The sequence below is a fragment of the Palaemon carinicauda genome, unplaced genomic scaffold, assembly GCF_036898095.1.
Source record: "Palaemon carinicauda isolate YSFRI2023 unplaced genomic scaffold, ASM3689809v2 scaffold173, whole genome shotgun sequence".
Taxonomy (NCBI): Eukaryota; Metazoa; Arthropoda; class Malacostraca; order Decapoda; family Palaemonidae; genus Palaemon; species Palaemon carinicauda.
The window spans coordinates 147,274-153,337 of NW_027169292.1; positions in this window are offsets into that span (position 1 = coordinate 147,274).

A 6,064-nucleotide genomic window follows, 5' to 3' on the forward strand; every position below is an offset into this window, starting at 1 on the left:
ATATTACCTGTGCCTTAAATAAATTAATATCGTAATGAGATTCTCAATCTTTACTTTTATTCCATTCTACCTTGAAATTAGATAGGATAACACCTTGATATCATCAGTTTTGGCAACCTATTGTGGTCAGTTTGGATTTCTTAAATTCTTCTTTTATACGCATTGCCCTACCTATAAATGCAGCCAGATCCCTGCTAGGATTTTTCAGAGAACCTAATCTTATGTCTACATTCATTAGCTGTCCTAATCTTGGGCATAAAAATAAATGTTCAGTAGTATCTTCTTCATCTTTGCACAAGTCACACAAATTATCTTCATCCATTATAGAGTACACTATAATTTTTCATTTATGGCTGGCATGATTTCATAGCGTAGCTTATTGTTCAATCTACGTACACATGGAAGAACAATATAAAAATCAACCAATTTTGAATAAATGTGCATTATATTATGAATAAATGACCAATAGAACATCAAAATATGATTTATTCACATGTAAGAGATCAGTAATTCCAGTGCAACAGGAAACAATTGTGTTGAAACGTGTATGCATAATTATTATATAAAAACACATTCATAGTACAGTATATATTAATGTATTTGCTTTCCTTCATACATTATTATATGTCTGAGATGTTTAAAATAGGTTCCATAAGTCAGCATAGCATTTCATAAGCCCTAGTGTTAAGCTCGTCTGGTGGGAAGGTTATGTGCTGTGATTGGTTGCTTTGATAATGACGTCATTAACTATCGAGCTCATAATTGGTTCTTGACTCATGACGTCATTATTCATAGCTATTAATGATTTTTGATTGATGACGTCATTATCCATAACTCATTGTATTTACTTAAATACAGAAAGGAGAAGGGTTCATGTATTATAAATGTAAGAATACTTTAATTAAATGTCTTTTAATTAAACAAAAATAGTTTAACAAATGCTGTTTTCTGCGTAAATGGTATTACAAAACATTCTCTCCTTATGCATTTATACCGGGAAATATCTGTTGTCTCATTGGCTGGTTGCATGTGACGTCAGACACTCGTATTCATGAATAGAAAAAAAAACTATACGTATTTTAGATTATTTAGAGCTCCAAAAATTAAATTTTACAAAAAATAATCTTAGTGATATTATAATTTTTTAAATAAAATAAATGAGGAATCTTATCAAAGGCCGTAAATTAGATAAATAAGTCATTTTTGAAGGAACAATTGACTAACTTTATGGCTACGATGTTTCATGCGTGTGTTCGTTTGTATGTGAAAGGAAGGCGATAACCAATCACAGCTGAGGAAGATCTAGCCAATCAGAGGACTCGAATGTACCACCAAGAGTAACGAGAGCTTATGAGTTGCTGTTGAAGGAACCTGCCCAAATACCCGTAAATTTACATTAAAACGCTTATGAAAACAAAATAGGATGAAAAAAAAAAACGTCATTAACTAGAGCGTTTGACCGAAATTGCTCCCGTGAATCTGACTTTTTCGTCAACAGCAGCTCATAAGTCGGAGGAACCCTCTCGCCTTATGCATTTTTAGCGGGAAATATCTGTCGTCTCATTGGCTGATACGTCCTCTGCTGTGATTGGTGGTTGTATGTGACGTCAGGTAATAGTATTTTATGAATGAATTTGATTCGGTAGGAGTGAAATATCTATACGTTTAGCAGATAAATTAGGTCTTATAAATTATATTTTTTCATAAAACCAAACGTATGATAGAACTAATTTATTATTCAAATAGATAATGAATCTTGTTCAATTGCTTAAGCTGAATAAATAAGTATTTTTGAAGGAATAATTAATCTACGATTTGGCTACGATGTTACCTAGGGGTAAAAAAAAAAAACTATACGTATTTCAGATTAATTAGAGCTTCAAAAATTGAAATTCACAAAAAATAACCTTAATCATATTAATAATTTTTGAATAAAATAAATAAGGAATCTTATTAAAGGTCGTAAGTTAGATAAATAAGTCATATTCGAAGGAATAATTGACTAACTTTATGGCTACAATGTTTTATGCGTGTGTTCGTTTGTGCGTGAAACGAAGGCAATAACCAATCACAACTGAGGAAGATGTAGCCAATCAGAGGACTGGAATGTACCACCAAGAGTAACGGGAGCTTATGAGTTGCTGTTGAAGGAACCTGCCCAATTACCCGTAAATTTACATTAAAACGATTATGAAAACAAAATAGGATGAAAAAAACGTCATTAGTTAGAGTGTTTACCCGAAATTGCTCCCGTGAATCTGACTTTTTCGTCAACAGCAGCTCATAAGTCGGAGGAACCCTCTCGCCTTATGCATTTTTAGCGGGAAATATCTGTCCTCTCATTGGCTGATACGTCCTCTGTTTTGATTGGTTGTAGTATGTGACGTCAGACAATAGTATTTTTATGAATGAATTCGACTCGGTAGGAGCGAAGTATCTATATGTATTGCAGATAAATTAGGTCTTATAAATTATGTTTTTTCATAAAACCAAACTAATGATAGAATTACTGTAATTTGATAAACAAATAGATAATGAATCTTGTTCAATTGCTTAAGCTGAATAAATACGTATTTTTGAAGGAATAATTTATCTACGATTTGGCTACGATGTTACCTAAGGTTAAAAAAAAAACTATATGTATTTTAGATTAATTAGAGCTTCAAAAATTAAATTTTACAAAAAATAACCTTAGTTATATTATTACTTTTTTAATAAAATAAATAAAGAATCTTATTAAAGGTCGTAAGTTAGATAAATAAGACATATTTGAAGGAATAATCGACTGACTTTCTGGCTACGATGTTCTATGCGTGTGTTCGTTTGTGCGTGAAACGAAGGCAATAACCAATCACAACTGAGGAAGATGTAGCCAATCAGAGGACTGGAATGTACCACCAAGAGTAACGGGAGCTTATGAGTTGCTGTTGAAGGAACCTGCCCAATTACCCGTAAATTTACATTAAAACGATTATGAAAACAAAATAGGATGAAAAAAACGTCATTAGTTAGAGTGTTTACCCGAAATTGCTCCCGTTAAGATGACTTTTTTGTCAACAGCAGCCCATAAATTGGAGGAACCCTCTCGCCTTATGCATTTTTAGCGGGAAATATCTGTCCTCTCATTGGCTGATACGTCCTCTGTTTTGATTGGTTGTAGTATGTGACGTCAGGCAATAGTATTTTATGAATGGGTTCTTCTCGGTAGGAGTGAAGTATCTATACGTATTGCAGATAAATTAGGACTGATAAATTATAGTTTATAGTAAAAATGAACTTTTAATATAATTTATTTACTAATAAAATAGATAGAAAACCTTGTTCGAATGCTTAAGCTGAATAAATACGTCTTTTTAGAAGAAATAGTCAACAAGGTTTTGGCTACGATGTTTAACTTGTATGTGGGAGTTTGTAAACAGAAATAACAACCAATCACAGCTGAGAAGATACATCCAATCAGAGGGCTGGATTATCCCACCAAGAGAGTGTTCCTGCGATTTATGAGCTGTTGCTCGAGAAATCAGTTACTTATTTATTACATTAAAAGTTCAAATGCTTTGAAATTATTTACTCGCTTGCTAACAGCAGCCATAATCCAGAGGAACACTCTCACCTTTATGTATATTTAGCGGGAAATATCTGTTGTCTGACTGATTTGTCCTCTGCTGTGATTGGTGGTTACATATGACGTCATAGGACTGTATTTTTATGAATGAAATTACGTGTCAGACCTGGGAGGGTAGGGAAAAACCTATACGGATATCAGATGAATTATGACTTAGAAAATTAGATTTTGCAAAAAATAACCTTATAAAAGGTAGTACTTCTTTAAATAAACAAATAAAGGCTCGTATTAAAGGCTGTAAGTTAAACAAATACGTCAAATTCGAAAGAATAATACTGTCTTTCTGGCTACGATGTCTAGTCATGAGAGGCGGGGCTGAAGATTTATTGTTTTACGGGAAATTAGAGATTTCAACAAAATATATAGAGATCGTCCTTATAAGATGTTTATATAACAATCTATCAAAAGGATACATTTTAGAGACAAAATCTGTGTTTTTATTAAGAAAATACGTTTCAATGACGTCATGAACAGTAGGATGCATTTTACAGATTGCTTATATTATCATAAGAGCTTATATAGTGAAGGAACTACCCAACTTTAAGTCGCATTTTGTAGAATTTCAAGTAAACTTTGATTATTTAAAGGAATAAATGACTGTCTTGGTTACGATGCTTGTGTGTGTGAAGCTGTAGCATATAATTTAAGCAAACATTAAACAGATGATGAAACACTTGAATTAACTTATGATCTGAAAAATACTCCAGCTGGTGTTAAAATATTGACATTAGTATAATTTGATATTCAAATAAACTATATAGTTAAAATAGCGTAAATTAATGAGGTTAATATTTTCTAATACTAGAGGGAACTGAAATTTGGGAGGAAAATTTAGCTGGGTTTCTTTTATCAGGAACTCTAAAACCTCTATCACTATCTAAATATCAAGTTATAAACACAAAAATCCTATGAACATAAGTTTCATCTGCAAATATCCTTTGATTGGTTGCTGAAACCACCAGAAATCAAAGTTTTGATTTAATCTAGTATAATAATACAATGTAGCCTACCTTAGTTTTCCACTGTCTTGGGTTAGTTCTCTTACTTGAAGGTACATTTGGACACCATAGTCTATCTTATTTCAATTCATACTTTTTATGATTTTACTATTCTTAAAATATTTCATTTAAATTGTTCATTACTTCTCTTGTAGTTTATTTATTTCATTTCCTCACTAGACTATTTTTCCCGGTTGGAGCAATTGGCCTTATAGCATCTTGGTTTTGCACCATAAATGATATTCTCTATTTCATCTAAGCAGAAGTTTAGCAGCATAAGTTATTAACAAGAAAATTCTAAATAGGTTTCATGCAAATGTTTTTGTGAAATTTGATTGGCAAGGATGTATGGATTTTGAGACATTTGGCCTACCTATGGGCTCAAAGAACATTTTTACTTATGAAGTAAAAATGTTGGACGACAAAAACAAAGAAAAGAAACATTAAAGTCATGCTTACAGTACACAACATGAAGAGTACTTACCTCCATACTAGTAATGATTTTAAAATAGGTCTTCGATACTGTGAGTAGCAGTAGTGATGGTATCTACATTGTAAATTAAAGACAGTTGAGATGGGCTACTACTGCTAGAGTGTTACAGGTCCTTTGACTGGCCACAGTCCTACATTGGATCCTTCTCTGTTAACGGTTCACTTTCCCTTTGCCTACACAAACACACTGAACGTTCTTGCCTATTCTTTACACATTCTTCTCTTTCCTCATACACCTGACAACACTGAGATTACCAAACAATTCTTCTTCACTCAAGGTGATTAACTACTGCACTGTAATTGTTCAGTGGCCTCTTTCTTCTTGGTTAGGATTTAAGACTCTTTAGCTATGGGTAGCAGCTCTCCTGTGGAAGGACTCTCCAAAATCAAACCATTGTTCTCTAATCTTAGGTAGTGCCATAGCCTGTGTATACCACAGTCTTACACTGTCTTAATTACAGTTCTCTTGCTTGAGGGTACACTCGAGCACACTATTTTACCTTATCTCTTGTTTTGTTAGAGTTTTTATAGTATATATAGATATTTATCTTTTAAAATATTTAATTTTCCTTTCCTCACTAGGCTATTTTCCCTGTTGGAGCCCCTGGCTTAAAGCATCCTGCTTTTCCAACTAGGGTTATAGCTTAGCTAGTAATGATATAATACTGATAATAAAACTTGAGATTTGAACAACAGAAGGAATAAGGTGCAAAAAAAGGTATAACAGAAGGCTAAAATTGTTGATGCTAAAGATGGATTCAAGAAAGGGCTAAATAGCCCGGCAATAGGACCTACAAAGCCAAGCGGAACTCTGGGAAAGTAGTTATATGAAGGATACTCAACTTTTGCGAAAAAGAGGAAGCCAATTCACAAAACTAATCATCAAAGTTTGCGAAAAAAGCACTCCCAAATATCAACTGAACTGTAGCCATTAACTGCGTTCGAAGGA